Source organism: Bos javanicus, chromosome 11 (assembly GCF_032452875.1).
Source record: "Bos javanicus breed banteng chromosome 11, ARS-OSU_banteng_1.0, whole genome shotgun sequence".
Taxonomy (NCBI): Eukaryota; Metazoa; Chordata; class Mammalia; order Artiodactyla; family Bovidae; genus Bos; species Bos javanicus.
In genome coordinates this window covers 69,670,933-69,692,506 of record NC_083878.1, presented here as the reverse complement: position 1 = coordinate 69,692,506, position 21,574 = coordinate 69,670,933, and the positions used below count along the sequence as shown (strand labels likewise).

At 41.7% G+C, this 21,574-nt stretch overlaps 1 pseudogene; it reads left to right on the top strand.

Moving 5' to 3' along the window:
* Positions 1-300: 300 nt before the first annotated feature.
* On the top strand, positions 301-11,175 carry LOC133256596 (p53 apoptosis effector related to PMP-22-like; annotated as a pseudogene).
* Positions 11,176-21,574: the final 10,399 nt, after the last annotated feature.

Genomic DNA, 21,574 nt, shown 5'->3' with positions numbered 1-21,574 from the left:
TTTGCACCAGACTAGGTGGGGTATTGTCAGCAAAGCAATAATTCCTTTCCCCACATGTCGTCCATCTATATGCATAAGTGTTCTAAGAGAAAAAGCATCACTGTTTCTCCTTTGCTCCATGCCATTTCCCACTCAGTAGGACTGTGAAGACATTCACTCAAGAAGAGCCTTCAGCAAATATGAGACAGTCTTCATAATTTAAACATTCCTTCTAAGGATGCTTTTAAGGCTATTCAATGTAGCATTCAAGAATAGAGAACTCTTAGAACTGCATGACCAAGGTAAATCATCCTACGTACAATGACGACAGAAGTGTAGGAATTTCATTCCCTGGAATATTTGATTTCTTCAGGATTTCAAGGTGACAATACTGGCATCATAAAAGCACTATAGAAAAACATCTAGGTGGAGAACATGGGTGAAATTCCTGGCACACTCATCACTACGGCCCTCTCATTCATAGCCACAAGACAACCCTCACACACCAATACACTCTTTGTTCTGCTTATTTCCTTGACAGCATTTGCAAGTCAGGTTTTGTTTTTCTCCTCCAGAATAATTTGTACTGCAGAAATTCTTCCATATGTCAAAGTTGGGCTCATCATTTTGGTTGGAGGAAGGAGGCAGTCTGGGTTCAATTCCTGGTTAGGGAAGACCTTCTTTCTTCCAGTGTCTGCACTCACAGGAGTCCTCCTCTTCCTGCTCAGAATTTTTTTTTTTGATCCCCTGGTGGCTCAGACAGTAAAGAGTCTGCCTGCAATGCAGCAGACCCAGGTTTGATCCCTCAGTTGGGAAGATCCCATGGAGAGGAAAATGGCAACCCACTCCAGTATTCTTGCCTGGAAAATCCCACAGATGGAGGAGCCTGGCAGGCTACAGTCCACAGGGTCGCAAAGAGTCGAATATGACTAAGCTACTTCACTTTCACTTTGATAAGACACAGGTCTAGGTTCTGAGATGGAGGCTTTTTTTCCTATTTTCCCTCTAGGAGTCTCCAAACCTCTGCCACTTTGTAGGCTTAAATTCTGGGTTAATTACAATGTACTGTTAATCGTGTTGAGGATGGGGAGGTGAGAGGGACAAACACAGAGTTGCACATAAATAATGAAGAGTAAGCAAACAAACAATTTTAATATAACATTCTCTACAATGTCCTCACTTCACTAACACTGTATAAACTTGTACATGCACAATTTTAAATGTTCCTAAGAGATGCTTTTCTAAAGTAAGCCATATCATTAAATGTCAAAAGGCAGCATCCAACAGGGATTCCAGTAGGACGGCAATCTTTGAAGCTGTCTGACCAGCCTGGAAACCTGTGAGGCCTGGGCTTCCTGATCCTCCCTAGATCCATGTCCACTGTTTCTGGTCTGAGGCTGCTGCTACTGCCCTATATGGCTCCAAGGCCTGCAATCTTGTTCCATAAGGCTGCCATAATTCCAACAGCTGCTACACCCTTATGTACCTGCACCCTTACACCCCAAATCTTCACTCAATAATACCACCAATGGCACCACCTGGCTAGAACTATAGCTAGCTGACTCCATCTCCTGCAGTTACTCCACCAGAGCTCAAAGCTGCTGTAGCACTGTCTGCCAGACAATCATTTTATCCCTCATACCCTACTCTTCCCTTACCTCACTTCCACAAAGCTATCATTGGGGGCAACTCCACTGCCATCACCGAGACCTTTTCCTGGCTAGTCAATTGATTGCACACTAATGCTCAGATTCCCACATGTATCATAGTTTACTCAGGACACAGTTTATTAAGACAGTTTCACCATTGACTTTCCTCTAGTGGTTCTCAGCCCTGGATACATTAGAATCACTTGGAGAGCTTTGAAAACATATTGATGCTTGGACCTCATGCCCAGAGAGGCTTTAATTGGTCTCAGGTAGGGCCCATGTATGGCTATGCTTTACAAGTAACTCTAATGTACATCCAGGGTTGAGAACTACTGCTTTATTACCTTTATGTCTCTAACTATATGAGAGGCATGGGTGGCGCTTATCAACTTAACAGGCCACATCAAACACAAGTTAATAGGATACTGATTCATCTTAACGGAGTATGTCGGTAACATCTTAATATGTTTATAGCATTGAAGAACTGTTCTTATAGTGCTCATAGTCTGAGTGCCCAGGGGATGCAAAGCTGCGTACATCTTCCAACACTAGTTCCAGAGTCTCTACCACCCCCAGAACTCTGAGGTCTTAGCAGCTACATATTAAAAATCTATTCACACAGTTTGGGTCAACATGAAGCAAGAGGTAACCCTTGCATTCAATAACATGATGAATTGTCTTCTTTCCAACATGATGATGAAATGCTCTTTGCAGGCCAATATATGTGTAAGAATTGTATTTTACTACCTGTTCTCAATGAATGGGGCATGTCATATGGGGTAGTATAAATAGTCAGAAATGAACTCGCAGCACCTCTGTGGGGTTGCCTGACTCTGATCACTGTGGTATCCCCACAATAAGACCTTGGCTGGAATGGACAGATGTCACTGTACCATGAAGCCAGGCCCCCAGAGCAGACTCACTGATTAGCTATGTCTTCACTTTCAGTGAAACAGACTGTGGTACCATTTTATGGTAAAGAGCATAGGCCCTGAAGTCTCAGGTAATATGCCTCTGTCAGAACTCCAGCTTCAACACTTTCTGGCTATGTAAACTAGAGGTGGTTATAGTAACCTAATTCATAGAGTTCTTTAGAGGATTAAATGAAGTAATGCATGTAAAGCTACTTCAGTTCAGTTCAGTCACTCAGTCGTGTCCAACTTTGCAACCCCATGGACTGCAGCATGCCAGGCCTCCCTGTCCATCACCAACTCCTGGATTTACCCAAACTCATGTCCATTGAGTTGGTGATGCCATCCAACCATCTCATCCTCTGTCATCCCCTTTTCCTCCCACCTTCAATCTTTCCCAGGATCAGGGTGTTTTCAAAGGAGTCATCTCTTTGCATCAGGTGGCCAAAGTATTGGAGCTTCAGCTTCCAATGAACACTCAGGACTGATCTCCTTTAGGATGGACTGGTTGGATCTCCTTGCAGTCCAAGGGACTCTCAAGAGCCTTCTCCAACACCACAGTTCAAACATGTCAATTCTTCAGCGCTTAGCTTTCCTTATAGTCCAACTCTCAGATCCATACATGACTACTGGAAAAACCGTAGCCTTAACTAGACAGACCTTTGTTGGCAAAGTAATGTCTCTGCTTTTTAATATGCTCTCTAGGTTGGTCACAGCTTTTCTTCCAAGGAGTAAGTGTCTTTTAATTTCTTGGCTGCAGTCACCATCTGCAGTCTGCCACTGTTTCCACTGTTTCCCCATCTATTTTCTATTTACCACAAAGTGATGGGACCAGATGCCATGATCTTAGTTTTCTGAATGTTGAGCTTTAAGCCAACTTTTTCACTCTCCTCTTTCATCAAGAGGCTCTTAAGTTCTTCTTCACTTTCTGCCATAAGGGTGGTATCATCTGCATATCTGAGGTTATTGATATTTCTCCTGGCAATCTTGATTCCAGCTTGTGCTTCATCCAGCCCAGCATTTCTCATGATGTACTCTGCATATAAGTTAAATAAGCAGGGTGACAATATACAGCCTTGACGTACTCCTTTTCCTATCTGGAACCAGTCTGTTGTTCCATGTCCAGTTCTAACTGTTGCTTCCTGACCTGTATACAGGTTTCTCAAGAGGCAGGTCAGGTGGTCTGGTATTCCCATCTCTTTCAGAATTTTCCACAGTTTATTGTGATCCACCCAGTACTTTGGCTACCTGATGTGAAGAGCTGAATCGTTTGAAAAGACCCTGATGCTGGGAAAGATTGAGGGCAGGAGGAGAAGGGGACGACAGAGGATGAGATGGTTGGATGGCATCACCGACTCAATGGACATGGGTTTGGGTGAACTCCGGGAGTTGGTGATGGACAGGGAGGCCTGGCGTGCTGCGGTTCATGGGGTTGCAAAGAGTCAGACACGACTAAGTGACTGAACTGAACTGAACACAGTTAAATGCTTTGGCATAGTTAATAAAGCAGAAATAGATGTTTTTCTGGAACTCTCTTGCTTTTCTGATGATCCAGCAGATATTGGCAATTTGATCTCTGGTTCCTCTGCCTTTTCTAAAACCAGCTTGAATATCTGGAAGTTCACAGTTCACACATTGTTGAAGCCTGGATTGGAGAATTTTGAAATGAGTGCAATTGTGCGGTAGTTTGAACATTCTTTGGCATTGCCTTTCTTAGGGACTGGAATGAAAACTGACCTTTTCCAGTCCTGTGGACACTGCTAAGTTTTCTAAATTTGCTGGCATATTGAGTGCATCACTTTCACAGCATCATCTACGTAGCAAAGTGCTATGTAAGTAAGTACGTCAAGGCTGTATATTATCACCCTGCTTATTTAACTTATATGCAGAGTACATAATGTGAAATGCTGGGCTGGATGAAGCACAAGCTGGAATCAAGACTGCCTTGAGAAACATCAATAACCTCAGATAAGCAGATGACACCACCCTTATGGCAGAAAGAGAAGAGCAACTGAGGAGCCTCTTGATGAAAGTGAAAGAGGAGAGTTAAAAAGTTGGCTTAAAACTCAACATTCAAAAAACTAAGATTATGGCATCCAGTCCCATCACTTCAAGACAAACAGATGGGGAAACAATGGAAACTATAACAAACTTTATTTTCTTGGGCTCCAAAATTGCTGTGGATGGTGACTGCAGCCATGAAATCAAAAGATTCTTGCTCCTTGGAAGAAAAGCTATGACCAACCTAGATAGCATATTAATAAGCAGAGACATTCCTTTGCCAACAAAGGTCTATCTAGTCAAAGCTATGGTTTTTCCAGTAGTCATGTATGGATGTGAGAGCTGGACCATAAGGAAAGCTGAGTGCTTAAGAACTGATGCTTTTGAACTGTGGTGTTGGAGAAGACTCTTTAGAGTCCCTTGACTGCAAGCAGATCCAACCAGTCCATCCTAAAGAAAATCAGTCCTGAATATTCACTTAAAGGACTGATGCTGAAGCTGAAGGTTTAAAAGTTTGGCCACCTGATGCAAAGAACTGACTCACTGGAAGACCCTGATTTTGGGCAAGATTGAAGGCAGGAGGAGAAGGGGATGACAGAGGATGAGACGGTTGGATGGCATCACCGACTCAATGGACATGAGTTTGAGCAGGTTCTGGGAGTTGGTGATGGACAGGGAAGCCTGGCGTGCTGCAGTCCATGGGGTCGCAAGAGTCAGACACAACTGAGCGACTAAACTGAGCTGAACTGATGTAAGTAAGTCATTACTGTTTGCTAATAGTACACATAAAAATTTTCACTTTGCCTAACTTTAGAAATCATTTAAGAGAAGAAAAAACAGAGGACATTCTAAAGACATCCTAAACATGATTTTTTATTGTTAATTGTTTAAACAATTTAGAAGTGGAAATGCAGAGTCCTTGAGAAAGAAAAAACTGAAAGAAAATAATGTTTTCCTGTTCCTCACCCAACGCCTCCTTCTTGTAAATAGTGAAAAAAAACTCTTTCTCCTGGATCCAACAGAAATAAATTCTTCTCATTCTCCCTCCTGATAAAAGACTGGAGGCCAGGGCAGAAAGGAATAACCTGAATCAGACAATTCCCAAAGAGTCTGAGCCAAGAGAATGGCCTTTGCTCTCCCACGTTATGATCTCAAGGGCTTGGCAAAGCTCTGAGACCTCTGCTGAGCACTGCTTACACAAGTCACTGAGCTCTCCCAATGGCTACTGCAGCCAGGGCCATTAAGCAAAGTTGACTTTGCCCTTTAGACAGCAGAGTGAAGTTCTCTTTTGCTCCACAATGCACTTCCCTGAGTGTTTATGTGCCAGGGCAGCTAAGTCAGGCTGTAATGGTTCCAAACTGACTGTACCCAAACCTCCTAACATCCTTTGCTTTACTCATAGCTGAATAACACTGAGGCAAGAGAAATTCACTCTCATCTTTGGTAAATGAAAAATATAAAAAATCAATAAAATAATTTCCAATCTGTTCCTTACAATTCAATGCCCCACTAATCAGAATGAGTCAGAAACAAATGTATTAGCTCAAAAAAAAAAAAAAAAACAGCTTTCAGAAATATGATTTGATCTAGTTGGATAAGCAATCATTATGCTTGAAATTCTGTGTGTCATATTTGCCATTATGCTTGAAATTCTGTGTCATATTTGCCAGTCAATAGAGCACACGGGATATAGACCACAGGGAAAGCTCCTTTCATATGGCACCAGCTTCCAAACTGCATCTTTAATTGCTATGAAGATCATCAAGCCATCCACTGACTTCAGGGAAAAGCTTAATTCTCACCAAAATGAAGCAACTAATTTGTAACAAAATAATACAGTTACCTCTGGGACCCAGCTTCTCATTTGAGCTTCTTAAATTGGAAATTTAAGAATTCTTTATTTTACTAAAGATCTGAATCAAAGTAGAGTTCTTGTTAGCCCGTGCCTTACAAGAAAAAAGGGTTACAAGAATGAAACTTAACACAACCAGATAGCAGATCTACTTTGATGATATCAAGGTGCAAAAGCAGACTGGTCATGGGTTTATCTATAATTCCAATCAACATGGAAGTTCATGGCTTTTCATTAACAAAGTGTAACAGTTTCTCAAACTGGGGCTTGTAGAGACAGCCTCAGGAATTCAAAGCTCTAAGAATTGTTCTTCCCTTTGTTAGCCCCTGTTCAACAAAGTCTTTAAGGATCATCCCCACACAGTCCCCAAGCTAACCCTGACAAAGACAAGGGCATATCACCCTCCGGGGACAGGATAGTTATGTTGACACAGGTTTGGGGGGATGCTTGGGCCCTTCATGTCCCATTTCAGAATTTCTCTGTCACCCACCTGACTAAGAATGCCATTTTATAGAGACCCCAGTGCTGTCCAACTCACTGGATTAGAGTCTTTTGGATGTTACAGGCTACTCTCCTCCCTAGACTATGCTGTAACTAGTCAGTTCCAGTAGGGCCAGTCCAGTCCCAGAGTGTCTCACCACCAAGCCTGTTTTAATTATAAGAAATATTTGAGGGGTGGAGGGGTTGCTTTTGTTGTTGCTATAGCTCCATTCCAAGAAACAATCTCAAATGAAGCATTTTAACTACAAGCTACAGGGCCTTGGGAAAATCACTAAATACCACAGAAGCTAGGTTAAACTTTAAGGAATGCAGGCTGTATCTGCAAAGCACTACATGTGTGCTCCTAAGCAAGTCAATTTACCAGCTATCAGCATCAAATCTGCATTTTAAGATTACCTAGTATCATGTGCCCAGCTCCTGCCCAGCCAGATCATCTTTTCTAGCACATCACCCATGTCCCACTGTTGTGAGTACTGGCTGCTAATGCTCACAGCTGCCCCTCCTCTTTGAAGAACTGTCCTTGGCCCGTCTCCACTAGCCACAGAATGGTTGACATGGGGTGCAAAGGAATGGCCCCTTTGCCTCAAGACAGGACCACCTCTGTGGTGCCATTTCTACTCCAGAACATCCCACAGGATCAAGCTGAAGCAGAGCTCTAGCTGAGACCATATCCTTACATTTTTTCCTCCTCCTATGTCCTGCTTCCCTTATTCTCCTTCTCAAGAGAGCATTCTCTCAATAAAGCTCATACACTGCCATTCCCAAACCCCAGCTCAGGCTTTGCTTCTAGGGAACCTGACACACATAGGTGAGCTGTGAGGAAAATGGATTGGAGCAGACGAAGAGTGATGACAGGGAAACAAGATAGGAGGCTGCTGCAACTATCAGTTAATCAATGCTGGTTCTTTTCTGTTCCGTTCAGAAATTCCATTACCCTCTGGGTCGGATCCTGCTGGTAATCATAACAAGCTCATTAACTCTGTTCCATATGTTAGAACAAACATAGGTCAAACTGGCACAGTGAGTTATTTAATCCATTGGGGCTGATGGTCAGAGAAATAACAAACAGAGCAAAACCTGAAACATCTACTTTAACAAGTAACCAGACTAGGAAAACATATCATCTCCCAGTTCTTCAATGGAAATTTAAAATAATATCTGCTGGGGATCCAATGACAGGTCTCTTGACTTAGTTTGCTACTGATTACTCATAGATTATCCAGGAAAAATTTGCAACCCTGAGTCATCCACCCTCTGCACTGAGCAGTTTCCCCTGGAGTCAACGTGTTATTAAATAGCACAGGGAATTCTACTCACTATTCTGTAATAATCTATATAGGTAAAGAATCTGAAAAAGAATGAACATACGTATAACTGAATCACTTTGCTATGCACGTAAAACTAACACAACATTGTAAATCAACTATATGCCAATATTTTTTTTTAAAAAAAGGGTTATAAGAACGAAACTTAAACACAACCAGATAGTAGATGTACTTTGATGATATCAAGGTGCAAAATTATATCTATAATTTATTTATATATATTTATAATTCCAATCAACATGGAAGTTTATCTATAATTTCAATCAACATGGAAGTTCATGGCTTTTCATTAACAAAGTGTAACAGTTTCTCAAACTGGGGCTTGTAGAGACAGCCTCAGGAATTCAAAGCTCTAAGAATTGTTTTTCTATTTCCATTTTTTATGATAACCTTTACAAATCAATCTAAGTTTATTCTGTATCTCATGGATGGCCACTGATAACTGAATATGAGATTTCAATGTTAGTGTCATAACTGGGTGTTGACATACTGACACCACGTGATTACCCAGAACTACAAGTGCTTAACTTTTAGTGAAGGATCTCTCAAACTGTAAATGTGCAGATGTATTCTCAAGAGGCTATGAATTTTCCTATTTGAGAAACACTGTGAAATAAATTGATCTCTAAAGATTCCAATTGCCAACATGATAGCAAGTGGTCAAAATGAGGAGCTGTTGTTCTGACTACCCTGCCGTCAATCACAGAACAAAGACTGATAACCTAGCCAGGTGGGGTGAAGGCACACCTGTGAAAAGTCAAGTGACATCAAGTGTTCGTATTCCAGAGTTGTGGGTTACAGTTCCTGTTATGGTTTATCTCTAATTAAAAACCAAACCAATTATTAAAGCAGTGACAGTAAAGTTGTTTCAACCTGAATACAGGGTATACTTTTACCTCAGAACCCAACTTCTGGGCTCTTAGGAGATGCTCACTAAACATTTAACAAAATAATCAGATCAGATCAGATCAGATCAGTCGCACAGTCGTGTCCGACTCTTTGCGACCCCATGAATCGCAGCACGCCAGGCCTCGATGTCCATCACCAACTCCTGGAGTTCACTCAGACTCACGTCCATCGAGTCAGTGATGCCATCCAGCCAACTCATCCTCTGTCATCCCCTTCTCCTCTTGCCCCCAATCCCTCCCAGCGTCAGAGTCTTTTCCAATGACTCAACTGTTCGCATGAGGTGGCCAAAGTACTGGAGTTTCAGCTTTAGCATCATTCCTTCCAAAGAAATCCCAGGGCTGATCTCCTTTAGAATGGACTGGTTGGATCTCCTTGCAGTCCAAGGGACTCTCAAGAGTCTTCTCCAACACCACAGTTCAAAAGCATCAATTGTTCTGCGCTCAGCCTTCTTCACAGTCCAACTCTCACATCCATACATGACCACTGGGAAAACCATAGCCTTGACTAGACGAACCTTTGTTGGCAAAGTAATGTCTCTGCTTTTGAATATGCTTTCTAGGTTGGTCATAACTTTCCTTCCAAGGAGTAAGCGTATTTTAATTTCATGGCTGCAGTCACCATCTGCAGTGATTTTGGAGCCCCCCAAAATAAAGTCTGACACTGTTTCCACTGTTTCCCCATCTATTTGCTATGAAGTGATGGGACCAGATGCCATGATCTTCATTTTCTGAATGTTGAGCTTTAAGTCAACTTTTCACTCTCCACTTTCACCTTCATCAAGAGGCTTTTTAGTTCCTCTTCACTTTCTGCCATAAGGGTGGTGTCATCTGCATATCTGAGGTGATTGATATTTCTCCCGGCAATCTTGATTCCAGCTTGTGCTTCTTCCAGCCCAGCGTTTCCCATGATGTACTATGCATAGAAGTTAAATAAACAGGGTGACAATATACAGCCTTGATGAACTCCTTTTCCTATTTGGAACCAGTCTGTTGTTCCATGTTCAGTTCTAACTGTTGCTTCCTGACCTGCATACAAATTTCTCAAGAGGCAGATCAGGTGGTCTGGTATTCCCATCTCTTTCAGAATTTTCCACAGTTTACTGTGATCCACACAGTCAAAGGCTTTGGCATAGTCAATAAAGCAGAAATAGATGTTTTTCTGGAACTCTCTTGCTTTTTCCATGATCCAGCGGATGTTGGCAATTTGATCTCTGGTTCCTCTGCCTTTTCTAAAACCAGCTTGAACATCAGGAAGTTCACGGTTCACGTATTGCTGAAGCCTGGCTTGGAGAATTTTAAGCATTACTTTACTAGCATGTGAGATGAGTGCAATTGTGCGGTAGTTTGAGCATTCTTTGGCATTGCCTTTCTTTGGGACTGGAATGAAAACTGCCCTTTTCCAGTAGTCTCCGCCGGTGTCCGAAGATGCTGCGCTGAAGGTGGATCCTGCCGCTGCTACTGCTTAGCGCCATCGTCTTTGACATCATCGAGTCGAGCGATGACAGCCAGACGTCCTCGCTGTGGTGGCATTGTTTACTAGCTGCGACAGCCTCATGACGTATGCTTGGGGAAGGGCAGCTATGCTGCTCTGCGGTTTCATCATCCTGGTGATCTGCTTCATCCTCTCCTTCTTTGCCCTCTGTGGACCCCAAATGCTTGTCTTCCTGAGAGTGATCGGAGGCCTCCTGGCCCTGGCTGCTGTGTTCCAGATCATCTCCCTGGTAATTTACCCTGTGAAGTACACTCAGACCTTTAACCTTCACCTCAACCCTGCTGTCACTTACATCTATAACTGGGCCTATGGCTCAGCCACTATTATCCTGATCGGCTGTGCCTTCTTCTTCTGTTGCCTAACTATGAAGATGACCTGCTGGGCAATGCCAAGCCCAGGTACTTCTACACATCTGCCTAAGGTGGGGAATGAGCAGAAGAACATCACTGCTGCTGAGATAGATTCCAGAGAAAGAAACTGTTTTCCCCCGGAATACTTTGAACCTGTTTTGGGGACAATGTTCATATCATTAAACTATGGTAAAAATGCTAAAATAATCTTGGGAAAGTGTTTCTTAAATGGTGTTATAGTTTCATATTCATCTTTTATATATGTTTTGTAGTGTTAAGTAAAACTTACTTCTTTTAATTAATTACCTGATTATTAAGTTGGCTAGAAGGTTCATTCAGGCTTGCCCATAAGACTGATGGGAAAACCTGAACTCACTTTTTGGCCAACTCAATACTAATATGCCAATGTTTCCTTATATCTAGCAATACCATTGATATTGCATTTGTAAAAGAATATGAGTATGAAAGTAACCACATAATTTATAAGGTAAAAATGAGAAGGCTTCAAAGATTTGAGTAAATCTGGTTAGGTTTCTGTTTTTCCCAGATGGAATGGATTGGGTCTATTAAGGACTGAGGAGAAGAAGATACTGGTAAAAATCGTCAGTGACTAAATATTCTAAAGTTTTTCAAGCCTTTGGCTATTCAGAGAAGCAAAATTGGCTCCTAAATGCATGTCATTTGTGAGAATTTCTAATGAATATCATGAATAATTGATTTGGGGCTAAGCTTTCCATTAACTTAATATGACATCTAGGAAAGTATTCTTTCATGGCCAAAACCTGTTGCAGTAGTATGGCCTCCTTAAGCAGTGAAATCTTAAGATGAAATTTTCTCTTTTAAAGTGGTTCATAGGGTGGGGGTGTGGTAGAAAGCTACTAGTAATTCTGTGCTTTTGGTGTCTATATGCTCTAGACCAGAGTAGACTGGATGAAAAAATGGACTGGTCTAATTCATTATGACCTTTAAGTAGTAGGTTGTTCAGTAAAGCATTAGGAGGGCCATTCCTATCACAAAAGTAACATTAAACAGCCTTGGCTTGAATTTTTCATCTTTGGCTTGATCGGGTTCTAATCATGTAGACACAGCTTCTGATAGATTGCAACTGTAAGCAAAAACTTAAATATGGTTAAAAACCTGGTTTCCCTTGGTAAACAGATTAAAAATATCTGATGTAAAACGTTTAACAGGATAATTCAGGAATGTGGGATTTCTCTGACTTGCAAATATGATATATCACATGGAATATTATTATTTTTTTACTATTAGTACTTACATAATGAAAACCAATTCATTTTATATATCAAATTATTTTGTAAGTTGTAAAAATAGCAGTTGCAGTTTTATTATGAACTTTTCTCAATAAACCAGGTGATCTTAAAAAAAAAAAAAAAGAAAACTGCCCTTTTCCAGTCCTGTGGCCACTGCTGAGTTTTCCAAATTTGCTGGCATATTGAGTGCAGCACTTTCACAGCATCATCTTCCAGGATTTGAAATAGCTCAACTGGAATTCTATCACCTCCACTAGCTTTGTTCGTAGTGATGCTTTCTAAGGCCCATTTGACTTCACATTCCAGGATGTCTGGCTCTAGGTCAGTGATCACACCATCGTGATTATCTGGGTCATGAAGATCTTTTTTGTACAGTTCTTCTGTGTATTCTTGCCACCTGTTCTTAATATCTTCTGCTTCTGTTAGGTCCATACCACTTATGTCCTTTATCGAGCCCATCTTTGCATGAAATGTTCCTTTGGTATCTCTGATTTTCTTGAAGAGATCTCTAGTCTTTCCCATTCTGTTGTTTTCCTCTATTTCTCTGCATTGATTGCTGAAGAAGGCTTTCTTATCTCTTCTTGCTATTCTTTGGAACTCTGCATTCAGATGTTTATATCTTTCCTTTTCTCCTTTGCTTTTCGCTTCTCTTCTTTTCACAGCTATTTGTAAGGCCTCCCTTAATTATGCAATAAGCCACAGAAGTGGTCCCTCTATTAAAGGCTAATGAAAACATGCCCAGATTATAAATGCTTATTTGACTGATCTAAAAACAGTCTGCATTCATAGATGCTATAACTAGAAAGAAAAGCAACAAAGTTATTACTGTACTAGTCAGGAGAGTGATTACCTCTAGAGGGAGGAAAGAAGGGGGCTGAGACCAGAGTGGAGGACATAAAAAACTTCTGGGATGGTGGGTAATGTTTCTATTGCTAGATGACACATGGGTGTTTTATACTATTCAGTATACTATAAATTTGCATTTCTGCAACAACAACAGTGAAACACTACGCTCTCCAAAGAAATGCAAATCAATGCAACCACTGTTACAGGAGAAAAAGAGTACTGGGTCTAAAGTCCAAAGCCCTAATTTGAATCTCAGGTTGGCAACTTATCATTTGAGTAACTTTGAAAGTGAAAAGTTCAAGTTCTCAGTCGCGTCCAACTCTTTTTGACCCCATGGACTGTATAGTCCATGGAATTCTCCAGGCCAAAATACTGGAGTGGCTAGCCTTTCCTTTCTCCAGGGGATCTTCCCAACCCAGGGATCAAACCCAGGTCTCCCACATTGCAGGTGGATTCTTTACCAGATGAGCCAGAAGGGAAGCCCAAGAATACTGGAGTGGGAGTAACCTTGGTAAATCCTATAACTTCTCTAAGCCTCAGTTTTCCTATAAGTAAAATGTAGATGTCACAAGGTACATTGATTCTTGAGATAATACATGTGAAAATCCTTTGTTACAAAAGTGTAAACTTGAAGCTCAGTTGGTAAAGAATCCACCTGCAATGAAGGAGACCCCGGTTCAATTCCTGGGTCGGGAAGATCTGCTGGAGAAGGGATAGGCTACCCACTCCAGTATTCTTAGGCTTCCCCTGTGGCTCAGGTGCTAAAGAATCCACCTGCAATGAGGGAGACCTGGGTTCGATCCCTGGGTTGGGAAGATCCCCTGGAGAAGGGAAAGGCTACCCACTCCAGCATTCCGGCCTAGAGAATTCTATGGATTGTATAGTCCATGGGGTCACAAAGAGTCGGACACGACTGAGCAACTTAAAAAAAAAAAAAAAAAAAAACTTGGTTGATATTATTTGGAATTGTTATTACAATTGTGTGAGACATTATCTAAGAAAATGAGGGTCTGGGGCCCACATACCACTAAATGAGTTCATTGGTTTTGTGTCCTGTGTAAAGCACTTCCACATTCTCACTGGTCCTGGGCCTGCCTCCTCTCTGGCTTCCTCCCTGTGACACAGACCTTGAGCTCATGCTCTACTGTGGCCTTACACTCCCAATTGTGTGTCATGCATTCTCTGAACCCTGCTTCCCATATACTGCTTCTCCTGTATGGAATTCTTTATTCCCCTGGCCCACTCTTTCAGTTTATCACTCAATCCATTCATTCAACAAATATTCGCTGAGTACCTACTATGGGGCAGGTACCAAGGATAAGTTGCTACCCTCATGAAGCTTACATTCTGATGATGGCTAACTCCTACTCTCCCCTCTGTGGCTCAATTCAAGTATCACCACTAGCTCTAGGATTCTTTCCCAAATGTCCTCTACACATTAACTTTCCATAACCACCAGTCAGCAATCCCCACTGAGTTGTTACTATACTTCTTTGCCCTCATAGAATTCTCTGCATGCAAATACTAATCTGTCTTGCCTATTCATGTAGAACATGATCTCTTGAGTATAGAGAAAAGCACATAATAATAATAAATAGCTGTGCACCAAGTGCTTAATACATGGCTGGCATAATTCTAAGTACTTTTACATATTAATGTATTTAATTCTCATAAAAACTATATGAGGTGAGCATTATTACTGATCCAGTTTGAAGGTGAAGAGACTGAGGCACAAGGAGGTAAAGTGACTTGCCCAAAGCCACAGAGCTGGTAAGCAGTGGAAGCATAACTAGATTTGCTGACATTCCCACACCTGGTCACTATACTCCTACACCCTCACAGTTAGGAGACACTATAGATGTTAGGTGGCAGAGGAAGGGCAAAGAGAGGGTAGAAAGGAAAGCCATTCACTCAGAAAATAATAGGATAAGGAGGCCTTTTTTATCAGGTACTTGTAGCTGGAATGGGCCTAAGAGAAGGAGAGGTTTCTCTCTAAATTTCTGCATCTATTCCTATTTCCTCTATCCCTTCGCTCCCTTAAACTTAAGCTACTTTGGGATTATCCAATCAATTAGAATATGCTTTAATTAATGGCATTGTTCAAGCTGGTCTGTGTTCTTTCAAGCCCCAAAAGACAACTTCAAGAACCAGGGGATTGAGGACTCAAGGATTGCAGTCCTCCCTGTCAGTCAACCTCAGATCCTCATGGTGTGAAACACGGCTGGGGATGCAATGTGAAGACAGGTTTTCAAGGCTGAATTGGGCCCCAGAGATCACCTGATCCAGCAGCAACAAACTTAAAGGCCTGTGAAGGAGAGCAGCTACGAGAACTGTGGAAGCAGGCAGGGTATGGGACAGCAGGTGTGAAGTGGCCTGTACAGAAATCAAGCACAACAAACAGTGCAAAGTAATTCTGCTTTTTATAACTTTGTGTAGAACTTCTGGTTAAACATAGCACATTGAAACCATGCATTTATCTCTACTTCCTCCTCCAACACTAGTAATATGACAATGAAAGAATTTAAGTGTGAATCTGTAAGGACAAAGAGGGAAAACAGGACAACGGCAGTCAAAAGATATCAGCAAGGCTTTGAAAAATGGAAGTGATCCTGACTTAATAATAATACAGAGAAAGCTGAAATTATAATACACTTATAATACACAGAAAGCTGAAATTAAGCAAAGCTGAGAATTAAGCATGAAGAAAGTGAAGTCATTAAGAAGCAAACCAATCTGTCCCTCAGAACCACACAAAAGCTCTGAATTTGCACAAAACAGAAAACTCAAATGACTGGGGCAAGGGATGAGGATGAAAACAAGATTAAAAGCAGCAGAGAGGCCCACTCAAGTACCCAAGCGATTACAATTCTCTACTTTGGTAGAAGACTGGAGGTTTTGCCAGTTCTCTCTTGAGCACATAAGACTTATCAGAAAATGAAAATTAGGTACCTCAGTGAAAACAGTAGCATTAAGTGAAATTATATATACAGAAGAAGGAGACCCAACATAGAAGTTTTACATATCTTTCTTTAAACTTATTCCTAATACAGGGTGTATTGAAAGCAGTATTTTTTTAATTTCCATTTTCTAATCACTTGTTGCTATTCACCACTGACCTTGTATCCAGTGACCTTACCAATTTCGTCTAATAATTCAAATTCCACATCTGTGGGATCTTCTGAACTTTGTGTGCACAATTATATCATCTACAAATAATAAGAGTTTTATTTCTTCCTTTCCATTCATTTTGTTTTTCTCCTTACTTCCCCGGCTAGTACTTTCAGTACAATGTAAGACAGAAGTGGCACTGGGGACGTCACTGTCTCCTGCCTGATCTTTCAGGAAAACTTTCCAAATTTCACATTATGTTTACTATAGCTTTTACTATTTTTTGGCAAATTCTTATCTTAATAAGGAAGTTTCCCTTCACTCCTCATTAGCTAAGAGTTTTGGGGGATTTTTTATCATGAATGAATGTTGAATTTTACCAACGTACTTCATCTACTGAACTCATCATATGACTTTTCTCCATTATTGTGTTAATTTGGTCAATTGCATTGACTAATTTCTTAATGTCAAACCAACTTGGATTTCCTACATAAATCCAACTTGGTCATGATGTATTATCTTTTCTTTATGTTGTTGAACCAGTTTGCTAATATTTTGTCAGAATTTTTGTATCATTATCCAAGAGTGATTTACCTATAATTTTCCTTTCTTGCAATGGACTTTAATAGCTTTGTAAAATGGAGACAACTCACCATAATGTATAGTGTTGTTCTGAGAATTAAATGAGAAACCAATGTGAAATCTTTTAGCCCATATCCTGGTACACAGTAGACACTCAACAAATATTTATTCAAAGACCAGAATAAACTCCAGCTCTAATCACATAAAACTTGAGAATAAAATGTATACAAAACACTTGAAAGAATAAATCAATAAAAACAACAAAGGCTTCATACATAAAACCAGTAAATAGGGTTTGATACATAACAATCTAATTTCTAGAGCCTCAGTTGATGTTCAGACCCTTACTCAAAATCTAGAGCCCAGTGAAGACAAACTCCAAACCAGGAAGAATAGGAGAGAAGGACTAAAATCCCTATCATACCCACTTTTTCACTCCCCAGCAGTAATTTCCAATTCCACCATCTTTATAAAAAATGGACTAAAGAGGGTGGCATCCTAAGATGGCAGAGAAATAGGACGAGGAGACCACTTTCTCCCCCTACAAATTCATCGAAAGAACATTTGAAAGCTGAGCAAATTCTACAAGACAACTTCTTAATGCTGGCAGAGGACATCAGGCACCCAGAAAGGCAGCCCATTGTCTTCGAAAGGAGGTAGGACAAAATATAAAAAATAAAAAGAGAGCCAAAAGAGGTAGGGATGGAGATCTGTCCCAGGAAGGGAGTCTTAAAAAAGAGAGAAGTTTCCAAACACCAGGAAACACTCTCACCGGCGGGTCTGTGGCAAGTCTTGGAATCTCAGAGGGCAACGTAACTGGGAGGAAAAATAAATAAGTAAATAATTAAAACCCACAGATTACGTGCCTAACGGCAACTCCCAGCGGAGAAGCGGCCCAGATGCTCGTATCTGCCACTTGCAAGTGGAGGCTGGACAGGGAGGTGCGGGCTGGACAGGGAGGCGTGGGCTGCATTGCTTAAGGTAAGGAGCGGGGCATTCTGAGGGAACTGACTTGAGATAGCAACCCAGACTGTGGGATAGCCAGAGAGAGAGAAAAATAAGAGAGAGAGAGAGAACTATCCCACTAAAAGCCCTAACCTAAGACACTGCCAGGCCCGCTCACAGAACAAAGGACTAAGCAGAGCTAGCTGGCTGCAGACCAGCCCATCCCCCAAGGAAGACAGGCAGGCGAGGGCAGCCAGAGCCAGAAGGGGGCAATCACGGCCCCAGAGAGGCATCCTCTACCAAACTGCAAGCAGGCTTCATTGCTAACCAAGACTTCTTGGGATTCTGGATGGTTGACATCCGCCAGGAGGGTTGCAGCCAGAGATCAGCTCCCCAGAAGAGACACACGGCACACCTGAGAAGGTGCACCCGCTGTACACCCAGAAAACCGAGCAGCTGGGATAGGGGAGGCAATAAGATGCACCCCCTACCTGGGGGTGACTGCGCCTGCCAAACACCTAGTCACCTGAACTGCTCGGACCTGGGAAGGGCACAAAACACAGGCCCACTGAGTCTGCGCCTTTGTGGAGTACCCAAGAACCTGAACCTGAGCAGCTTAGACCTGGGAAGTGCACGCAACCCAGGGCCAGCATCAGACAGTTCATGCCATAGCAACCTGGAGCCTGAGAAGTGTAGACCATGAAAGCACACACACCGTGAGTGGGGGCAAACCCAGTGCGGCTGACACACTGCAAGCACTCCCCACACACGCCAGTGATGTTTCTTTGCAGTATTCCTCCCTCCCCACAGCATGACTGAACAAGTGAGCCTAAAAAAGTGACCACCATTGCCCCGTTGTGTCAGGGCAGAAATGAGACACTGAAGAGACCAGCAAACAGAAGAAGCTAAAATAAACAGAGGGAACCGCTTTGAAAGTGACAGGTGCAACAGATTAAAATGTTGTACTTAGCACCGACTACATAAGAAGAGGCCTATAGATCTTGAGAAGTATAAGCTGGATGAAGGAACGATCTGAAAATGAACTGACCCCACACTGTCCGCAACAGTGCCAGAGAAAGTCCTAGATATATTTGTACCATTATCACTTTTTAATTTTTTTTTATTTTTAAGTCCTCTATTACTCCTTTAATTTTCATTTTTATAACCCACTATTACCTTGCAAAAAAAAAAGACCCTATTTTTAAAGCAAACTTCATATATATTTTTTCTAATTTTTTGACTTTATTTTGTTCTTTTAATATTGTATTTTTGAGAATCTAACCTATACTCTAGATTTTTAATCTTTGCTTTTTGGTATTTGTTATCAATTTTGTACCTTTAAGAACCTAATCTTAGTACCCATTTTCACTTGGGAGCAAGATTACTGGCTTGATTGCTCTCTCCCCCTTTTGACTCTCCTTCTTCTCCACCAGGTCGCCTCTATCTCCTCCCTCCCCCTTCTCTTCTCTACCCAATTCTGTGAATCTCTTTGTGTATTCCAGGCTGTGGAGAACACTTAGGGAACTGATTACTGGCTGGATCTGTCTCTCTCCTTTTGATTCCCCTTTTTCTCCTCCTGGCCACCTCTGTCTCCTTCCTCCCTCTTCTCTTCTCTGTGTAACTCCATGAACATCTCTGAGGGGTCCAGACTGTGGAGAGCACAAAGGGAAGTGATTACTGGCTAGCTTGTTCTCTCCCCTTTTGATTCCCCCTCTTCTCCTCCTGGTCACCTTTATCTCCCTCTTCCCTCTTCTCTTCCTCATGTAAACCTCTCTGGGTGTCCCTCACTGTGGAGAAACTTTTCATCATTAACCTAGATGTTTTATCATCAGTGCTGTATAGATGGAGAAGTCTTGAGGCTACTGTAAGAATAAGACTGAAAACCAGAGGCAGGAGGCTTAAGTCCAAAACCTGAGAACACCAGAGAACTCCTGACTCCAGGGAACATTAATCGATAAAAGTTCATCAAAAGCCTCATACCTACACTGAAACCAAGCACCACCCAAGAGCCAACAAGTTCCAGAGCAAGGCATACCACATAAATTCTCCAGCAACACAAGAACATAGCCCTGAGCTTCAATATACAGGCTGCCCAAAGTCACACCAAACCCATTGACATCTCAAAACTCACTACTGGACACTCCATTGCACTCCAGAGAGAAGAAACCCAGCTCCACCCACCAGAACACCAACACAAGCTTCCCTAACCAGGAAACCTTGACAAGCCACCCATCCAAACCCACCCACAGCGAGGAACCTCCACAATAAAGAGGAACCACGAACTGTCAGAATACAGAAAGGCCACCCCAAACACAGCAATATAAACAAGATGAAAAGGCAGAGAAATACCCAGCAGGTAAAGGAACAGGATAAATGCCCACCAAACCAAAGAGAAAGAGATAGGGAATCTACCTGATAAAGAATTCAGAATAATGATAGTGAAAATGATCCAAAATATCGAAAATAAAATGGAGTTACAGATAAATAGCCTGGAGACAAGGATTGAGAAGATACAAGAAATGTTTAACAAGGACCTAGAAGAAATAAAAAAGAGTCAATATAAAATGAATAATGCAATAAATGAGATCAAAAACACTCTGGAGGGAACCAACAGTAGAATAACAGAGGCAGAAGATAGGATAAGTGAGGTAGAAGATAGAATGGTAGAAGTAAATGAAGCAGAGAGGAAAAAGGAATTAAAAGAAATGAGGACAACCTCAGAGACCTCTGGAACAATGTTAAACACCCCAACATTTGAATCATAGGAGTCCCAGAAGAAGAAGACAAAAAGAAAGACCATGAGAAAATACTTGAGGAGATAATAGTTGAAAACTTACCTAAAATGGTGAAGGAAATAGTCATCCAAGTCCAATAAACCCAGAGAGTCCCAAACAGGATAAACCCAAGGCGAAACACTACAAGACACATATTAATCAAATTAACAAAGATAAACACAAAGAACAAATATTAAAAGCAGCAAGGGAAAAACAACAAATAACACACAAGGGGACTCCCATAAGGATAACAGCTGATCTTTTATTAGAAACTCTTCAGGCCAGAAGGGAATGGCAGGACATACTTAAAGAGAAAAACCTTCAACCCAGATTACTGTACCCAGCAAGGATCTCATTCAAATATGAAGGAGAAATCAAAAGCTTTACAGAGAAGCAAAAGCTGAGAGAATTGAGCACCACCAAACAAGCTCTCCAACAAATGCTAAAGGATCTTCTCTAGACAAGAAACACAGAAAGGGTGTATAAACTCGAACACAAAACAACAAAGTAAATGGCAACGGGATCATCAGTTCAGTTCAGTTCAGTCACTCAGTCATGCCCAACTCTTTACGACCCCATGAATCACAGCACGCCAGGCCTCCCTTTCCATCACCAACTCCTGGAGTTCACCCATGTTGGGAAGCACAGTACAAAATAGCTGGTTGGAGGAAGTCCTTGGGAAAATGGCAAAGGGCCAGAAATACCCCGGCTTGGTGTGATGCAGACAGAAAAACATCTCCTGCCTTTGGTTATGCCCGGCGCCAAGATTTAATAATAAATATTAAAGATGTTGCTTGAAAAAATGGGTTATGGGGTAAACACATGGGTCACTTAGAGCGCACTGTCCTTAAAATATTTTTACTGATTAAATGTTAACCCCGTACACACTCTGCTGGCTGTATACTCTAAACTCTTTGTTCCTGCTTCTATAAAAAGGCTTGACTACAAAAATAAACTTGTCAGTCCTTACAAGAGACTGTCCGAGTGTCATTCTTTCAGGTTCGTCGCTTCCAAGTCCCAGAGAAAAAAATCCCCAACAACCCAGACGTACATCCATCGAGTCAGCGATGCCATCCAGCC